Raw genomic sequence first — 18,972 nt, 5'->3', positions numbered from 1 at the left:
ATTTCCAGCTGCTGAGCAGACAGTTGTCGCACATTGTGTATGAGAGCAATAGTTTTTGCTTCTGGTGGCTGTGAACAGCCAAATTGAAGTCAGTGGAATTGCAAATACAGAATAAACTAAATAAGATTTCCACAAGCTGACTAATATTCTTTCATATATGCTTTGATCTCAGCATCCCACCTCAGATCACAGAGCAGGACTAGAGAAGAAGGCTGGTATGCCGCATGTCTGGTTGTACAGCTCTGTGACAGCAGACTACGAACTTATGGGGTTCTTCAGCTGGAAGAGATAAATGACCTAGTGAACTTTGACTTTCACTCAAAAAAACGCTCCTTTTGAAACGTTTCTCTTGGTGCTTCTTTCACCCTTTCAGTATTTCCTTTTTTTGTCACTGGCTGGTTATTTAATGGTGGAGGACAAATACCATCAATCAGTACTCCACTGTTGTCTTTGATTTATCTGCTTTGCACTAGGCACTTCTCAGTAATAATTTCCGTGATGGCTTATTTGCAATATGAACAGGGCTGTACCTTAAAAATGAAGGTGTATCTTTAATAAAACGAAGCAATTTAATGTTGGAAGCTTTTGTAAGGAGCACAAGCAAAACTACTGACTTGCAACATATTCTGAACAAATTAAATTGCGCTGTCAGCTACTTCGTTTGGAAGGAATAAAGGAAAAGATAATTTTGAGTATTATCCGCGTTATTGAGCAGGTTGGCTGTAGCTGGAAGCCATAGATTCTCCCATGCTCTCTTCCTGAGTTATTTTTCTTTTTCTTCTCCTGTTGTCTGTAGTTGACAACACGAGTTATGAGAGGCATATGAGAAGCTAGGTCAAAATCAGCCTCTCCTGCTGCTAAACTGGGAGAGTTTTCATAATAATAAGTACTGTGCTGATTAGTTCTAAAAACAACAACAAAAAACCTGCCCTATCTAATTATAGCACCAAAAGTTCTAAATTTGGGGTAGCTCATTAGGACAGGAGACAACATGCTATGGTCACTGATTAACAGTGAAGGATGTTAGACAGCATTATTTATCTTTCTGAAGAGCTCATTTATATCTTGGGCAGTTGGTCAGCAATGGATCTTCTTTAAAAGTCCAGGAGTTAAGATGTCTCTGATAACATTCCCTTACTGAAGCTGGGAGAGTGCTACATAGTACAAAGTGGATTCTCAGGTATTTTGGGAAATCTGGTACTTCAATAAGGTTAAACTAATCCAGCCCATGGGAATTACAGACTGTTCTTTGTTTGGCATTGAATAATTGAGAATTCATGTGGTTTGCCTAATATTCGTTTAAGCTGTTTTAGGAAAAGGGATATGAAAAACGAGTTAAAAAAAGCAAGGTATCCAGAGAACTAAAAGAGGAGAAGCTTTTGATGACTGTCTTGTTGGACTGGGAGCAGTGTGGTGTTGTGTGTGTACCTCAAACTAATGGTATTCAGCGCTCTCCAGTAGGTGGCAGAGATCACAACTCTTGTTGAGTTTGGTGCCAACAATTGTCTTGCGGTACAATTTCAGATTTGTTCTCGTGTTTGGGATTTGGGGAATGTTTTTGTTATTTGTAATAACTTCTCTCAAGTCACTGATCAAAACTGCAGTTCCAGCCTGCTCCTAGTCTGAATATAAATGGTACAACGTCTGGTACTGATGTCATACCAATTTCCTTGAGGGAGAGGGCTTGAAAATACTGAACCATTCCTACAGGTTGTACAGCTAAAGGGGAACTTTAGAATACTATTTTGAACTGTTGGAACATTGTAGGAGCTGCTGCTTGAAGACTGGCATTTATTTCCTAGGGAAATGTCACCTTACAAAACAGTATACTGAAAGTTCCTTCAACCTGTCTTCCTAGAAGAGTTCTGTTTTTCACTGAGTTCCTTGTATTTTAATTGTATTTCAAATAATTTTACAGCACCTGTTTTGGTTTTTTTTCCATCTTTTTCCTTGTGGAATCTGTACATTCCTTCATTTTTATTATATTTTATAGCAACATTTAAAACCAAACATTGTACAAAATTAAGATCCTCTCCTACCTGTGTTCAGTTTACGTTGAATCAGACATTCCAGCACAGCTGCATTCTTCAGATGGAAGCTGTTGACCATCTGTACGCTGTTGCAGCTGTTGGTGAGATCTGGTGGAAGGGGACTGGCTCTGGAAATGAAACTGCCGTTGTGATTTTAAGATGCTGAATCCTATCGGTGCTGTCTCTGAGATGAAGCAGGGAAACTTGAGAGTGCATGAAGCCTCCAGAAATAAGCAGCTTGTTTCTGTGAATCGACAGAAATAGTGACACAAGAAATAGTTCCTGCTGGACTTTACATACTGTTCAGAAATGTGACTCTGAAACCTGCCTGGAAGCGAGTGAAGTGGGTAAGGTTGGAGGCAAGTGAGCCAGTGTGCACCTTGTCCATAAAATGGCACACAGGCATGTATGGCCACGCATTCATGTGGGCTGTGTGGGAAGGCTGGGCCCACTGGCTGCCCAGTACTGTACTGGCTGTACTGGTGCAGTGCCTGTGGGTGGGCACTGCGTTGTGCTGCGCCGTGCCCCATTCAGTGATGGGATGGCACCTTCAGGAGCTGTGTCCCAGCCAGCAGCATCCAGCAGCTATTTAAGACTTTTGAGGAGCTAAACAACTCCAACTGTTTGGCGAGGGAAAGAAATAGGCAGTTTGAGGGAATTAAAAATAACACCAAGAAAAACCTGTTTGGTAATCAGCTGAATGCTGGTGGCAGGGAGGTGAGGAGGAGGATCGTGTGGAACACAGCCAGCCGCGTGCCCCTTAGTGCATTTGGGCATGGGGATTAGTTATACCAAACCCTTTCTAGAAAAGCTGGGAGAAAACGTCTCAGCCATCAAATAGACTGCCTACAGGAATTTGGCACTGCATTTGTTGCCTTTTCTCCTCTTCCTCCTTGCTATTTTCTGCTCTCTTATGGACTGGCAGGCCATCTCTCCTTTCCAGTCATATGTTTCAGGAAGTGCTGTTCATCATTGCATGTACTGCAGTTCAGCAGCCCTAGCTAAGTGGACAGAATACATCTTTCAGTGCATGTATTCTTTTTTTTTCAAGGCATATCCACAGAAAATTGGCTTTTTCTGTCCCAAACTTATTGATATGTGCCATCCAAGTGTGCATTTGTTGTTCAACTGTAGCACACAGAAGACCAGAAATCCTTTATTAAAATAAATGGATAGGAGCTCTTCATCTCATTTTTGAGGAGCAATAGACAGGTTCCCAGCTCGGTTCCAAACCTTTCTCAGCTGGATGATTGTTCAGTTAATTCTTTAGTTCACATGATCAAGACAAATTAGAAAGTAGGTATGTAATTGATTTCAGAAGACCAAAGGGAGAGGTGTGTTGTTTTTTGTTGTGTGTGGTTTTTTGTTCTTTTTTTTTCCTTCCATGCTTAAATAAGAACTAAGTGAACTACTCAGGTGAGCTCAGATTGGACATTTGGAAAAATTTCTTCTCTGAAAGAGTGGTCAGGCACTGTAATGGGCTGCCTGGGGCAGTGCTGAAGTCACTGTCCCTGGAGGTGTTCAAGAAATATTTGGATGTGGTACTAAGGGACATGGTTTGGTGGGGAAATGCTGGTGGGAGGATGATTGGGGTTGGTCCGGAAAATCTTGGAGGTCTTTTTCAACCTTGGTGATTCTACGATGCTACGCTGTCCTCAGGTTGTACATGATAAGGTTTGTGTTGATTTCAGATTGTTGCTTCTCTGATTCTGGTGCTTGGGTTCTTGGTGTTTTTAATTTCTGAGGGGCAGGGGGTACAGGAGTGCTGTAAGGAAATGCGGTTATCAAGAGAGCAGTGTGCCTTTAGCCAGTAGCACCAGAACAGATGATGGAAAGAAGTGCCTCTCCATTAATGTAAATTGCATCAATCCTAGTCATTTAACAGCATACTTAGGTTATGATAGGCAAGGTTACCCGCACACCCACATTGGTCTCTTCCTGAGTTGTTAATTGGCTGAGCTATTTATTAGGATTTTACAGTAAAACTGTTTTGGCTCATCTGTTTTCTGGATGACAGCCATGGCAAGGAAGAAAATGTCTGCACGTTGCTCAGTGATTGAAGGTAAAGCCCAGGGCTTCACAGCACATACAAATTCAGGCACGTGGGAAGCACCTTTGAACTCTTGGGTTAAATCTGATACTGAGTTATGGAAACAGGAGTTAATGCAGGCTCAGGAGTAGCCTTGGAAAAGTTTTCATCTTTCTGGGTCTCACTTTTTCGTTCCCTGAACTGAAGATACTGGCAGTGTTCCATGTGAAAGATTTCTCCTTACTGCTCCTTTTGAAGGTGACCTTTAAGTTTCCGTATCAGTTTCTGTGAGCAGGAACTTTATTTGCCCAGCAGCAGTGTGATCTGGCAGTGGTAGCAGCCCAGGAAGTGCTGTGGAACAGAAACAAAAACTGTGCTTGTACTTCTTTACTACGAGAGTGGTGAGGTGCTGGAACAGCTGCCCAGAGAGGCTGTGATGCCCCGTCCATCCCTGGAGGTGTTCAAGGCCAGGTTGGATGGGGCCCTGGGCAGCCTGGGCTGGTATTAAATGGGGAGGTTGGCAGCCCTGCATGTGGCAGGGAGTTGGAGATTCGTGATCCTTGAGGTCCCTTCCAACCTTGGCCATTCTCTGATTCTGTGATTCTTCACCTATCCTTCTGGACTGACCAGTATAAGCAAGAATTTTCTTGTGAGAGTACAGGATTGAGTACCATGCTGCAACATGGCCTGTGCTAAATATACTGCGATAAGATGAATCTCTTTGCACCTTGCATTTTCCCCATCAGTGGGAAAGATGCTTCCTGCTGGAAAACATTTTGACATCTCAAAGTGAAGGTGGGGAGGGTATTGTTTGTGGTGCTTCCTGGGGAAAGAAAAAGGAAAGCAAGAACAATGGAATGGAAGGAAATACGAGAACAAAGGGAAGAGAAAAGCTGCTTTTAGCCTTACACAGCGGCCATTGATTCCTGAAAGCAGAAGGATAATAATTCCTTATTGTGCAGCTTCCAGACAACAGTTAGAACAGAATATTTACTTTCTCTTAGAGACTGGAAGAATACAAATGAATTGAGAAGACTGACAGAAGCCAAAGGAGGGTCAGGAAATAATTTATTCTTTTTTATTCTAATTCCATAGAGACTAGGGAAGTAGCTTAGGCAAAGTGGAAAACAAATGGAGCATAAGAGAAGAAGTGACTTGGCTGTTAGAGTTCTGAAAATTGATGTACACGGATATAAACGAATTGCTTTTGTAGTTTGAGTTCAAGAAGGGATTTCTGGGTTGAAAGATATAAAGAGAGTGATATTTTGGGGAAATGCTTTTTTGAGGAATGACCTCCCAGTGAAAAATGAGATGCCATAATTTTTAATGCTGCTACCCAGTGTATTGGAGTATGCTGTACAGATGTGTTACAGTAACTTCTGGGCCTTCATGTTCCATGTGGTGTGGTTACCTGGGTCTTGGCAAAATGGTGATGTTTGAACATTGCTACTTGTAGGGGCAGCTTTACTGCTCTTACTATGAGTTTTCAGCAATGAATAACAGCAATCACAAGTATAGGGAAATGCTTATTTTCCTGGCCTTAATGATAATATTTATTAAAAACAATGTTCTGATAAAATGTTCTTATAAAACTAAATGACCTCTTGCTGAAAGAAATAATCGCAGCACTTTGCATGAAAGAATTACGATGAAACCTAAAAATGTGCATTTGTTGTTGTTGTTTTCGATGTCGAGGCCAGTTTCATGTGATGCAATTCTCTGTAAATATTAGCTTTATGAAATGCTGTGGCTATTCCTTTTCTGAACAGCAGTGAGTTTACTGTGCATTAAGTTAATGTGTACAGGCACACATCTCTTGCGTACTACAGCTGGCAATCTTCCCGTTATCCCCCCCAGTGTCCTGCCAAGGCTAACGAGCCTGTTTGCTTCAGTTGCTCCAGGGCCATGGTAGCTGGATAACCTCTCTGGGCTTTGAATGCAAAGGGACAGCTAGGCTCAGTCTACATCCACGTGACACCAGACTTTGGTGGTGACTTAGAGCTCGGGTTTGCATCTTTCCTGATTTCTATCTGGAGATGTCCTTGCTTTGCTCACTGTGTAGGGGAGACTACAGGGGAAAAAAAAAAAGCAATTTTAAGAAGTACTGTTATCTTTTGTAACAGTATTGCTAAAGGGATATGAAGTTGAGGCACAGCTACGGTGTTGTGCAACAATGGCTCTTAACAGTGGAGAACCAAATCTCGCTCCTAAGGCCTCAAAGATGTGAACTGATAAGAGTGCAGCTGGGGAGAGACAATCCTACTAGTGGTACTTTGACTCCTTCTGGTGTCTTTATGCATAGGATTACAAGCACAAAGCATTTAAGGTACATTCTGGCTGTGCACTGAATGCTGTCATGTTGAGCTTATTATTAAAACTTCAAATTAGTAATTTAAATGCATACACACTCAAAGTGCTATGTATCCATGCATACATTAGGTTGGAATTAGTGCTGTGTGTGAATTTTAATATGGTTCAGTTGTTCAGATATAGTTGTTTTATTTTCCCTTTTACATCCTCATTCTTCATCTTCCAGTGCAAACTCCTGTTTCCTGTGTGTTTTTCCCATTTTTCTCTGACTTGATCATTTTGGCCCAAGGCACAGAACAGTGTCTTCACAGAAACTGACTTTTAACAATGTGAAAAAGTTACCAGCCAAATAAAAAAGGAAGAAATGGTGATGGACAGATCGTAAACGTGAGTTACTTCAGAGTGGCTCCTACTCTGAATTTCAGTGTGTTGAGATCCCTAGGGAACAAGGGAAGTGAGGCAGCCAGCTGCGTTCTCAAGCTCTGAGTAGTGCTGGCAGTGTGGCAGTGATGGGTTTGTAGTGCAGCAAGGGCCAGCTGGCCGTGTGGATGTGGCTGTAGATTACTTTCTGATAAATAGCAGTTAGCATGGCTCTGCTTGGTAGAACAGGAAGTGCCATGAGGAAGAACTGACACTCCAAAATGTGAGTCAGAAAATGAAATTACTGAGTGACACAGATGCATATATATCAGTGCCTCCGCTCCTGGCATGCCTGCACAGGCAAGATGTTCTCATAACAGCTTCCTTCATATACCTTGGATGCACAGTAAAAGAGCAAGTGTTGTGATGAGTAACGTACAGAAGACATGGGTGTCTGGTATTTTCAGTTTAGCAGTCAGATTTTCTGTACGTTTCAGAGAGGGTTGTAGGCTGGCTTCAGGTGTGTTTCTTAATGGTTCAACTGCTTCTTGCACACCTGAACAGTGGCTGACACCTTCCTTCCTTTGTCTTCCATCAGTAAACTTGACCCTCTAAAATATGTTTCTCTTTCTCTTGCCTCGTGTGAATTGTGAATTCATTGGACAAGACATGTCTTGTCTGTGAATGAGCCCTTACAGAGAAGTGATTGTGTCATGACCTTTCTTTATTGAGACAAGTATATAATAAGACTCTTTTCATGTATTTCTGAACAATAAGAACAGCATTTATTCCAACAAATCCGGGTCCTGGTTTGGTTATGTAATTGCATAAGCAAATCACTGTGATTTCAGTAATGCTTTCAGCTGACAAAATTCTACCCACACGGACCAAATTGCAAGATGGGGTCACAAGCAGCAGTTTGGTATCTTCTATCTAATCAAGGAGCATATGTTCAGCCTCTTACACAGTTCAGGCACTCTCCTTCCTTTCCCCTTTAAACCAGTTGCTTCAGTGCTACCGCTGAACAATCCAGTATCTGTTCTTCTAATTGTTGGCCCATTTCTATATAAAATGATTTCTGAGTCACATCCAAAAACATATAGACTCCTTTCATTGCCATGACAACAGCAAGACATGCCAGCGTTAGCAATGTCTGCTAGAAAAAAGTCAGTAAAAGCAAAACACAGTTAACGGAGAGATTTCAGATACAAATCTATTTTTATGCAACAATCCACAGTTAACCTTGTATTGTGAAGAAGTGGTTAAGAGCAAGCTCTGTATAAATAGTTTGCTGTAATGAGCCCTAGACATTGCATTACAAAAAACAAAAACAAAAACCAGATGACAGTGTTCATAGCCATGGTGTCATGTCTGCATTGGAAGAGAAAATAAGGAATTAAATGTGGCTGCTAAACAAAGGACAATTAGTTTTAGAAAAAATAATAGATGTGATAGTGTACATAGTTCTCTCACGATCATACTGTTCTCATTATTGTCTGGGAAGAAATTGCATTTGATGGGATTACGAAATGATGCATTTAAGATTTATTTTAAAATAAATAATGTAATAATAGGAAATCGTAGGTAGAAAAAACAGGTCTTGTGGGCCTGAAGACGACCAAACAAAGCTGGGAAGGAAGAAAGCCAGGAGACTTAGACTTGAGAGGCCTCCAGTTATCTGAAGAGAGCTTCCATTTTATCAACTGTGGTAGAACAGCTTGTAGGGGCAGTATGTACAGTTTCCTGTCCCTAGAAACATGCGTGATCTTAAGGGTTTTCTCACAGTCTCCTTCTATTCTTTGAAGCCAAGATCAAGCTTGTCTTGGAAATGGAAATTGAGCATGAATATCCTGTATTCAGGAGAACTAAATGTTGAATCCAAGAAATCCAAAGGTTTCAAAGACTTAATCTGCTTAATCTTGCTGAAAGGGAGAGGACAAATGTTGTTTCCCAGTGAGGAGCTGTGATTCCATTCTTCTTGGTCTCTATCTCAAGTTCTCCCATAATGGAATCTTACCAGCTTTTCCCTTATTTTTTCCGTTCACATCTGAAGCTGCAGATGACTGCAGGGCTAATCTTCCTTCTGACGTGTCCTAAAGAGTTTCAGGAACCTTTTCAATTTCCTAAGGATAGAAATGCTATATAATCTCAGTTGAGGTAGCAGATATCTAGTGGCAACCATAGGCAAAGCCAGGGAGAACATAGAGCTTGTTACCCTTATTTTATATCCTTATTTTTAGACTATGGATCCTGTTGGCTTCAGCTGGGTTCTCATGAATTTTGAAAATGCCTACCCGCTTATTGCAGGATGAGGAGGCCTAATCAACCTCCTTGTATCATTTGCCATCCTGGGATTTCTGTGGGTCAGAGAAGTCTGAGTGCCAGCTGGCTGGAAGTGCAGGCAGTATCTCAGGCGGTGTTTCAGTGGGTGGGTGCTAAAAGAGCCCTCCTGAATTCCCAGAGAAACTGTGTAAGTCACTTCTAGATGCTGTTTGAGGCTTTTAAAATATTTTAATCATTTCACAGTGTCACTGTGCTTACTGCTGTTGCTTTTAAATTGGGTATTAAAACTTTTTGGCAGGTGGGGAGTGGGCAGTGAGGAAGTTGCATGCAGCCCTCCTTAAAGGTGAGGCAATGCTTACAATCCTAAAGAACATAACTTAAATCCAAGGTGGTACTTGATCAGCCTGCCCATCTGTTTCTCTCTCTAGCCATAGATTATAACATATTTGTGATTTTGTATATTCACCAGCCTGAGTTGCACAGAAAAATAAAGCTTAGAAGTCTGCAGAGGTTTGTAGACTTTTCAGCACATAGTCTGCATCACAGAACACTTCAAATGATGGCAGGATTTACCTGAGTAGGGGAAATGCACCGAAATTTTAAGACATGCTCAACTTGTTGAATGAGTGAGTCATGTGGAAAAAGAGGGAGCGTTTTTACCAAAATAGACAGATTTTCCTAGATAATGCTTCTAGCAGAGGAACATCATGAATTGTTGTCAAGTGGTATTCTGAGCTTGAGCCAGCCTAGGAGGTCCCAGATGTGAAAACTCTTCACAGGCACGTCATGTCTACTGTAGGTATTTTCAAGCTCTATACTGATGTATTTGAACAGAGTTCTGCTAGCGCTCAGCTCTTGGGAAACACCTGGACAAGTGGGGAGAAAATGCCATTAAAAAGTCACGATGTCCTTGTCAGTGTGAAGTGAAATATCAAATACCATCACTGAAGAATTCGGAATAAGAAAATGTTGACTGGAAATAAACCACATCTTTTAAAGCAGTGAAACATGCTAGTTTATTTTAGTTTGAATGATGGCGTTGCTTTCAATGTTACTTTAATAGTTGCTATCTAGTAAAACTAGCTTTATATGAAATTGCAGTGGTCCTTGGGACATAGCACTCCAGAGGATGAAACCTTTATCAATGTTAAACTGGAAATCCTTCATTTTTGTTGCTCCTCTTACTCCTCCCCTCTTTATTTGGCAGTGTGCTTTCTAAACAACAATGATCACAAACAACACGGCAAATAGTTTTTCAAGGCATTTTAGAGAATTAGATACTTAGAATACTTTCAGAGTAATCCTACACACTTAAATACATTCCGAAATGATAGAAGATCAATTTGGAACACATTGCTGTTAATTTGCTCCCTTGGTTCTTTTGTGTTCTCAGCACTTCAGGTTCCAACCTGGAGACTGGCTGCATCATGCCTCCACTGTAACTTTGTAGATTCCAACAAGGCTGAGCCTGTAGAAAAAGAGACACATTTGCATATAGCCAAATTTCAAGACAACAGTCCTAGGCTCTCAATATTGTGAGATGGTTGAAGAGTTCTGTTAGAACTTAACAAATGAACCAAAAGCCAACAAAAAGCTCATGACATATGCACGATTTGAAAATATTTTACACGTCTGCAAACCTAAGAAGCAACCTGAGTTCTGTACAGCACTTGGCTGATGATAGAGCCTGCAAGCCATAAAAACCTGCAGTTAATGATAAGGTTTGTGTCCATGCTGTGGTTCATGTAAGCATGTGGGCGTGGGGCATGTTAGCATGTTGAAGAGTGCTGCTTAGTGTCTGCTTTCCTTCCACTTCTGTTGTGCAGAATGGCAGGTCTGCATAGAGGTAGCTAAAGGACATTGCTGAGTGTAATGTATTTTGATGTATCTGATGAACTTCTCACAAAGCATCTGTATTTTAAATGTTTAAAGCGTGTTTTAAAATGTTCTGAGTTTACCCTGCTTCTGGTGATGTTTGCTCGCAAAAGTGGGCTTATCAGTTAGAAAATGCTGATTCATAGCAGAGACTGGCTATGGTTTTAACAGAAGATTAGCCAGTGCGCTCACAGCTATAAAACTTAAGAAACTGCAGACTTCCTGAACAAAAATAGATTTTTCTCTACCAATTCTCAGTGGAGTGATACTGCACAGATAAGTTGCTAACAGAGGTGTTTTTTGTGAGTTGTTTTTTTTAGCTTGGGTGGTTCAGACTGTATTTCCAAAGCAAGACATTTGCTTGCAGCTTTCTGCTGCAAATAATTATGAATCCTTAAGAAGCTTTCAAGGGGGAACAAAATAGGGGAACAACAGTCCACGAGTGTAATGTGTCAGCACGTGCCTAGGGAAGAAAACTCAACAGCAAGCACGTAGCAGTGTTTCCTCTAATAATCTCTGGCGTTCGTGAGATGGCATTTCTGTGTTTCTGGTAGTCTGTGGTGGACTTCTTACTTTTCTTTGGATCTCACGTGAACTTCTGTGCAGCAGCGTCTTGTAGCAGTGTTTGAAAGCTTAGCTATGTGTGTGAAGAAATGATTGCTCTCGCTTGTTTGGAGTTTGACACCTACTGACTCCAGTTCCACTTGAGGACCTCTGACTCTCCGACTGGAAGAGCCGGCACACGATTGTCCCCTAACCCCTCTCTGAGCTCTTGCAAGCTCCCGCGCTCTGCCTGCCTTAGGCTCCTGTGCCCACACAGATGAACTGCTCCTCGTACGGAAGTTTCTCCATCGCTTCTCTTATCAGCTTTTCACCCCGCAGTGACACTCGCTCGGTACCGCGGCCGCCCCCCGGCGCTGCGCGCCGCGCCCTCAGCTTTTCCCGCTCGGGGTCGCGCCGTCAGCAGGTGCCGAGCGGGCGGCGGGGAGCGGCCCTGCGCGCGGGGGCGGGGAGCGGCCGGCGTCTCGCGAGAGCCGCGCGCGGGCCCCGCGAGATCTCGGCGCCGCCTTCCCCCTCCCCGCCCGCGTCATGTTTTCTCTTTGACAAGCCGCTGCCGCAGAAAGGACGCGGCTCCCCGCGGGGGCTCGTCGCACTCCCCCGCCCCGCGGAAGACCCGGACCGCGCTCTGCCGCCTCCCCGCCGCTGCCCGGTGAGCGTTCGGCCGCGGGGCGCCGGGGGCGGGCGGCCCCGAGGGAGCGCGGCGCGGGGGGAGGGGGCTTCTCTCTTCAGCGCCGCTCCGCGCCGGAACGCGCCGCCTCGCGGGGTGCGGCCGGGGGTGGCCGTCGCCTCACCGAGCCCCGGAGCCGTCGCGGGGAGCTCGGGGGGATGGAGAAGCTCGGGATATCGAGGAGGCCGCGGCTCCGAGGGCTGGGCGGGGATGGGCGGCAGGTGGGGCCGGGCGGGTGGCACCGCTCCGCGATGGGGAGCGATGGGGACCTCCGTACATCGTGGGAAGGGGCCGGCAGGGCTCTCGCGCCCCTTCGGACCGCTCCGGACGCACAAACCCGGCTTCTGCTTTCACCGAGCTCCGTCCCGCCCCGCCGGCGCGGTTACGGCGCGGGCTGCGCTCCTCCCCGCGGCGTTAAGGCCATCCGCGGCTGCGGAGCTGCCGAAATTCTGGAGCGGCCTTCGGAGAGCCGCGCGTGGCCGCAGCTGTGCCGCATCTCCTGAGCGCACCGCCGGTCCGTCCTCGCCCCGTGCCGTACGTGCTGGCTCCTATTGGCAGCGTTGAAAAATCGCTCGTGTCCGACGGCTGACATATTTTGCAGTCTAACGCGGCGTGCTGACGGTTTTGTTTTTAAAACTGGGTGCTTTGATTCGCTTGCAGTTGTTCAGCTGTTTTCTTTGCGGCGGCTCTCCGTGTTTGTCAGGGGCAAAACCCCTTTGTTCATCTCTCCTTTGCAGGGTATGTGCATTCGTTGCCTCGGTGAACGCATCTTTGTGTTGCTTCAGAGCTGTGTGTCACATCTCTGCTGCTTGGTTTTTCATAGGCTTCTTCCTTTGCAGTAGCTGGGATTATTTGATGTATGTACACACGGTGTACTGATGTTGATCAAGTTGGTAGCCTAGCTAAGTGTTCTGTTACTTTATAACAAAACCCAAAGCTCTAAGTTTATACGTCCTGAATTAACGCTGCTCTTTGGAGGTGCCATAGAAACCACGTCTTTTTCATTGCTTAGGAATGTGGGACTGCAGAGGATGTGGATCTCAGGATTGAGTCTCACATAATTATGGGAAAAATACAGTAGGCATTTACTCTGGAAAGGTAGGCTGTAAAGCTGGTCAGACTCTTAGTGCTTCCCAGTATCTGAAGAGGAATCTGTTGATTTAGTGTGGAAGATTAAAAGCTGTACAATGTTAAAATGCCATGGGACAGATGAAGGGCATGGCCAGTCTGTACTGTTACACATAGTAGTTGTCTTTCCTTTAGAATGAAGCATCAAGGCTCCTTCTCTCCAACTATAAACAAACCTGTGCCTGGTTGAGACTTCCTTCTCTGCTCATACGTGATACGTTTAAACAAGAACGTGTATCTTGTTCATTGCCTTAATATTAAGGGTTACCATGTTTCTTTGCAGTTACTGAGAGGCCTGTCTAGTTGTTAATGAAGAATAATGGGGATATAAAGTCTTTTGGCTTACTTTTGGTGGACAGTTGGTTTCTTTAAATTTCGTTTAGTCCTTGGCTGAACAATAGTTCAGTGGTGAAAGCTTTTCCTTCTCTTATTCCATAACTGAAATAAATGGATATAAGTTAATTAGGAAGGGCTTTTAAGTGGCCTTAAAAAGTCATTTCAGATGGGTAATTGGTTTTAAAAAAAAAATCAACAGTGCAGTCATGGCTTGCATGGTTTAAAGTGTCAGTGATAGCTGGAGTGGTGTTACAGATGGGATGAACTCTATGTGAAATTAGTTGTGATACATGGGGTGCTAAAATTAAAGGAATATACATTTGAATACTTTTTTTAGGGTTCACTTTCAGTATCCTTCTTTTTCTTGCAGTTTCTCATGTAGCTTTTATGAGATTGTGGGGTAGAAGAATGCTTTTATGCTCTTTAAATGCTCTTTACTTAAAAGGGGTGGAGGTGTAAGGATCGTATGGATTTCCAGAAGAACTTGGTAGAGCACATTTGAGTTGTGATCACAGGTTGTTATGAAGCCATTATCCGCTCAATAAAACAGAAACAGACCTCATTCAGATACTGTAGTGATGCTCAGTCTTGTGTTTATTTGACTCGATATCTTCACAAATATGTTTTGGTTGCATACAGGGTGTATTTGTATCTTGCTGGTTTAACTTCTTGTTGCTGGAGTAATTGTACAAACACAAGCAACACAGCGCTCACCATTTGCTTTCTGGTGATTATTTCTCAGAAGGGCTCAAACCCTGATATTGCTGGCAGGTTTTGTTCTCTTCTGTCTTCACAGTGGTGACATTCATCATAAAATATTCAAATGCAGGAGGTGTTTTCTCCTTCAAAACATCTAAACCTCATAAAATGAGACTCCTTTCCAAGGGCAGCTGAAGAAGCTGCAGATGCTTGTTTTGCGGCACAGTAACTTCACGGTCACACATGTAACTTCCAAGGATAAAAAAGAGCCTGGAACCCAGGCTGTGGAATTTGCCAGCTAACAGCAAGTGTAATTGTGGCCTGGGAACTGGCCAGGTATATTCTCTGGCCTTGACTGCCTGTTGAGATTGACCTGATGACATCAAGCTGATTGGGACTGCATTCGGGTGGCTAAAGCAATTGTGTTCTCTGCTGGGAGCTGGAATTAATTTGCTGCGTAGAGAACAGCCTGCAGTTAGAGTCTTCATTACTGGTGATAACTTAAAATATATATATATATTTTTTTTTCTCTTGCTTTCAGTGAGGTTTAATGTGGAGATGTTATCCTCAAACATTTCCCTACAAATGCACAAATTTATATAGCACAACTTTATTTTTGAGTACTAGTTGTACTCTGAGTCAAGAAATGGAAATACTAATGCAAAGAATAACTTACTTGTTTGCATTTAAGTTCCAGTCTCGTTTTTGAGTACATTTTCTTGCTCTTTAATATTGAAGTAAATGGGTTCCATTGTACTTAGGTTGCTCTGAAAGCTGTGCCTTTTATTTATTTTCATGGGAAATATGGGAACTACAACAAAGAGCTCAATAACACTATTAGATGATTTCAATTTAAAGTATTGCAGACAGTGTAGAACTGAAATAAATGTGTTTATGCTGTTTTGGTTTTTAATCTAAGTGATTAGATTGAGACTACTGATGGAAGGGCCGGAGCACCTCTCCTATGAAGAAGGCCAGCTCACTCAGCCTTCGTTTAGCTTGGAGAAGAGAAAGCTCTGGGGGAACCTCATTGTGGCTTCCAGTCCTTGAAGGAAGCTTACATGCAGAAGGGAACTGACTTTTTGCATGGTCTGGTATTGGTAGGACGAAGGCTTGGAACTAAAAGAGGGAGAGTTCAGGTTAGATGTTAGATTCCAATTCATTACTCAGAGGGTGGTGAGGCAGTGGCACAGGCTGCCCCATCCCTGGAGGCATTCAAGTCCAGGTTAGATGGGGCCCTGCTCTGGTGGGTGTCAGCCCTCTCTGTGACAAGGAGTTGGAGCTCAGGATCCAACCTGGATCTTTAAGGTCCCTTCCAAACTAAGCCATTTTATGATCGTACTTTGGCTGGGCGCTAGAACAGGCTCTGTGGGGCAGTGGTCATTGCTGGAGTATAAGGAGCTTTTGGATAACACTCTCAGACATAAGGTTTGAATTTTGGATGGGCCTGTGGGGAGCCAAGAGTTGGACTTCATCGTCTTTATGGGTTCCTTCCAACTCAGGGAATTCTGTGATCAGCCGTGCAGTTTTGTCAGTGATGAACAAGAGCCTGCATGTCACACTTAAAAATCTGCGTCAGCAGAGATGACCCACTGTCAGCAACCACTGCTGAAAGGCATCACCCACAGTGTCACTTGCTCACATCCACTGTTTGGTCTCTATAAGTACTCAGCACGTGTGGATGAATGTCAATGGATGCCATTTTTTCCCCATGGAGGAATTCAATTCCACCCCTTTGTTTCACCTGCTCTTCCATGTCAGACAGCATTTTGTCACAGTTCCCCTCTCACATGGCAACAAAATGGAGTAGAATGCTGGGCAGAAGAGTCAACCTTTACTGCCACACCACCAGTGTAACAAAATAGGAGGCATCACTTTTTGAGCAGTCCTCATATTACAAAATAGAATAACAAGATATAGTTCACTGTTTTCCACGGATAAAAATTGATCACAAACTTGATAAGGGGTTGATCAAATAATTCAGGTCGTAAGTAACCTGTGGGGATCATACAGTCTGCCTCTGTGCTTTAGATCAGGGGCAAGTTATAAGGGGTCTGTGGAGGGTTTTCTCTATTCCTTGAATGCTTCCAAGGGTGGAGCGTCCGCAGCTTCTGTGGGCAGCCTGTTACAGTGCCTCACCACCTTCTCAGAAAGGAATGTCTTCCTTGTGTCTAATCTAAACCTCTCTCTTTTACTTTACTCCTTGTTTTATTGCATACAGGCAATGGTGTTTTGCTCATACCAAAATTACTGTAATCCGGTGTATGAAAGAATACTCCTAAAATGGTCTTCTTGGCCAGTATATTTAGTCTGATTTCACTGTTAATGACAGGTAGGAGGTGAATGGGAATCTACACAGTCATGGGAACAAAAGGAGAAAATGGTAAGCTAGAAAATGCTGACACTGCAGACAAATTACTACATAGGAATAGAGAAGTGAATCTAAACACGCAATAAATGCCCTGAGGTAGGAAAAAAAAGAAAGGGAGAGATGGTCAGTAATAGGAGATGGACAGTAGAACAAGGCAAAAAAACCCAAACAAGTGTCTTACAAATCTGGAGCAGCAATACAGCAAGGACCTAAAGACCTAAATGAGAAAGAGCAAGTGTGGATAGTCATTGAAGCAAATTGTTCTTCGTTCATTTACACAGATCTGTCAGCATGACAATGAAGTACACACAGACATGAATAGAGGTGGTGGAAGTCTCTCTGCTGCTCACAGCATCCGCTGTCTTTCCTCCTTTCTTATGGTCACTTCATGCTCGAAAGTTGGAAACCAAATTACTGATATTGTAATTCAGGTTACTTCTGCAACAAACCTGTCCTGTCCAAACAGTGAAGCAGAGGTGGCTCCATGATGTGTAACAGCTAAGCTGTGCTGAGGTTTTGGTGGTATTTTTTCAGCTTTAGTCTTTCCTCCTAGGAGATTTTCAGTTGTTCTAAGGCAAATTATTCCTTTACCGTCAGACTGCTATTGAAACCAATATAATCCTGTGCTTTTAGCTGGTCAGTCCAAATAACGTCTGTGAGAAAAATGGAAAGAGGACAAACTTAAAGATAAGTGTATGAGAAATTAAAGCTATGTGCTTTTTTTCCCCCTCTTTATAAATAAAATCTAATCAACGGGGTCCTTGAATGCAAGTCTTACTAAATCCCTGGATGCTGTAAATGCACTAATGCAGAAGGGAGAGAAAAAAATGTTGTTAATATTTGGCAGAGATGCTTATAGAAATCAGTTTATTTCTTCAGAGACATAGCAGTATATTAAAACAAAAGCTGAGAAAGTAACAGAGAATCCATAGAATCATCAAAAGTGGTTAGTAAAAAAGAAGAGCTGAGAAGCAGACATCTCCATTCATGTCTAGAATACAGTGCAATGGTTGGAGGAAGAGAGGACTGAGAAAGTGCTGAAGACCATGGTGAGATGTTACAGCTGCCACTCTTCCAATCGTGGCTCTTCCAAGCAAAAGGAAGATTTCATGTGAGTCAGCCTGCCAGACAGCTCGCAAGAAACTTGAGGTGAATTATTTTTCCAGCTTCTGCCTACATCTCCTTCATAACGAAGAATTTTCTGGTAAAGTGTTCTTACAACCTCTTAACCTAAAGCAAAAAGCAAATAATAGTTATTTTATTTCTTTTGCAGACCCTGAAAAGAGGGACACTTGTTGCACTGACAGTTGTATCGCAGCATAACTGATACTCCTTGAGGAGAAATTTCCTAGGTAGTTCATTTTGCTGAAGTCTGACTGCACGTCTGTGTGCCTTGCATGCTCTCCCCAAAAAACCGACGACCCCAAAACAGTAATAATAACAACAACAGTAACAACAACAACATTTCAAAGCTACAAATGAAGATTTGTTTCACCGTAGGAACTATGGCTGGGCTGGATGGGGCTTTAGGCAGCTGGTCCGAACAGAGGTGTCCCTGCCTGCAGCAAACACTGGAACTAGATAATCTTCAAGGAGCCTTCCAACCCAAACCATTCTGTGGTTCTGAAATACTGAGCAAATAACTAGGCATCACTGTGTTCTGTTAGCGTTAGCTTTAAGTGTTGCAGTTTGCCCTGGCCTTGAGCAATGTGGAGGATATTCTAAATGTGGTGTTGTTTGTAGGTTTTACATTGTTGGCCTATGGGAAGACTTGGGTGAACTCTGTCCTTATGATGTTTGTGAGGGATCTGCAGGTTGTTCATGAAGTGTCTCTGGCTGTTGTCTGCTTAATGTTATATAAGAAAGTGCTGGTCCTCATCCTGGAGCTGTGTAATGCCACTGATTCATGCTTCTGACTGTTTCAATGGTTTGAGAGAATCCAGGTGTGGTGGTCCATCAAGTGAAAGAGCTCTGAAATGCTCCTAGGGGGTAACTCAGCATCCCTGGCAATAGTGATAGTTGTAGTTATGGCCTGATAAGCAGAAGTCTTCAGAAGTTCCTGCAGCTGTCTGCAGACACCACCAGATGAAATTGGCCTGTGTTAACGTCACTGCTGCCCCCTGAATTGATGGATTGGGAAATATCTAATAGCTGTATTGGTTTATAATTTCAAAAAGCACATTGCATTATTGATGGTTTTTTGTCTAGGTTGTTTCAGAACTGGAAAAACTGGGAGCTTGAAGGGAAGGTCAGCACTCGTTAGGATTTGTAAGAGTTGTGTTGATTTAGTTAAATTCATGCTGCTTTTTGAATGCAAGTGCAC

The 18,972-nt window shown here is 43.2% G+C and overlaps 1 protein-coding gene across 8 annotated transcripts in view; it reads left to right on the top strand.

Annotated features, from left to right (window-relative positions):
* Positions 1-12,042: 12,042 nt before the first annotated feature.
* Positions 12,043-18,972, top strand: part of HERC1 (HECT and RLD domain containing E3 ubiquitin protein ligase family member 1) — a 93,889-nt gene continuing 86,959 nt past the window's right edge. For 6 of the 8 annotated variants that reach the window (XM_042823938.1, XM_042823940.1, XM_042823939.1 and 3 more), the window contains exon 1: positions 12,043-12,097. The gene's annotated coding sequence lies outside the window, so the exon portion shown is untranslated. The remainder of the gene's footprint in view (positions 12,098-18,972) is intronic. The other 2 variants (XM_042823942.1, XM_042823936.1) reach the window with 1 other exon arrangement.

The sequence above is a fragment of the Centrocercus urophasianus genome, unplaced genomic scaffold (assembly GCF_019232065.1).
Source record: "Centrocercus urophasianus isolate 14NV4802_14NV808 unplaced genomic scaffold, USGS_Curo_1.0 seq_23, whole genome shotgun sequence".
In the NCBI taxonomy this organism is placed as follows: Eukaryota; Metazoa; Chordata; class Aves; order Galliformes; family Phasianidae; genus Centrocercus; species Centrocercus urophasianus.
Note: the sequence above shows the minus strand (reverse complement) of the source record. Positions and strands in the feature narration are given on the sequence as shown.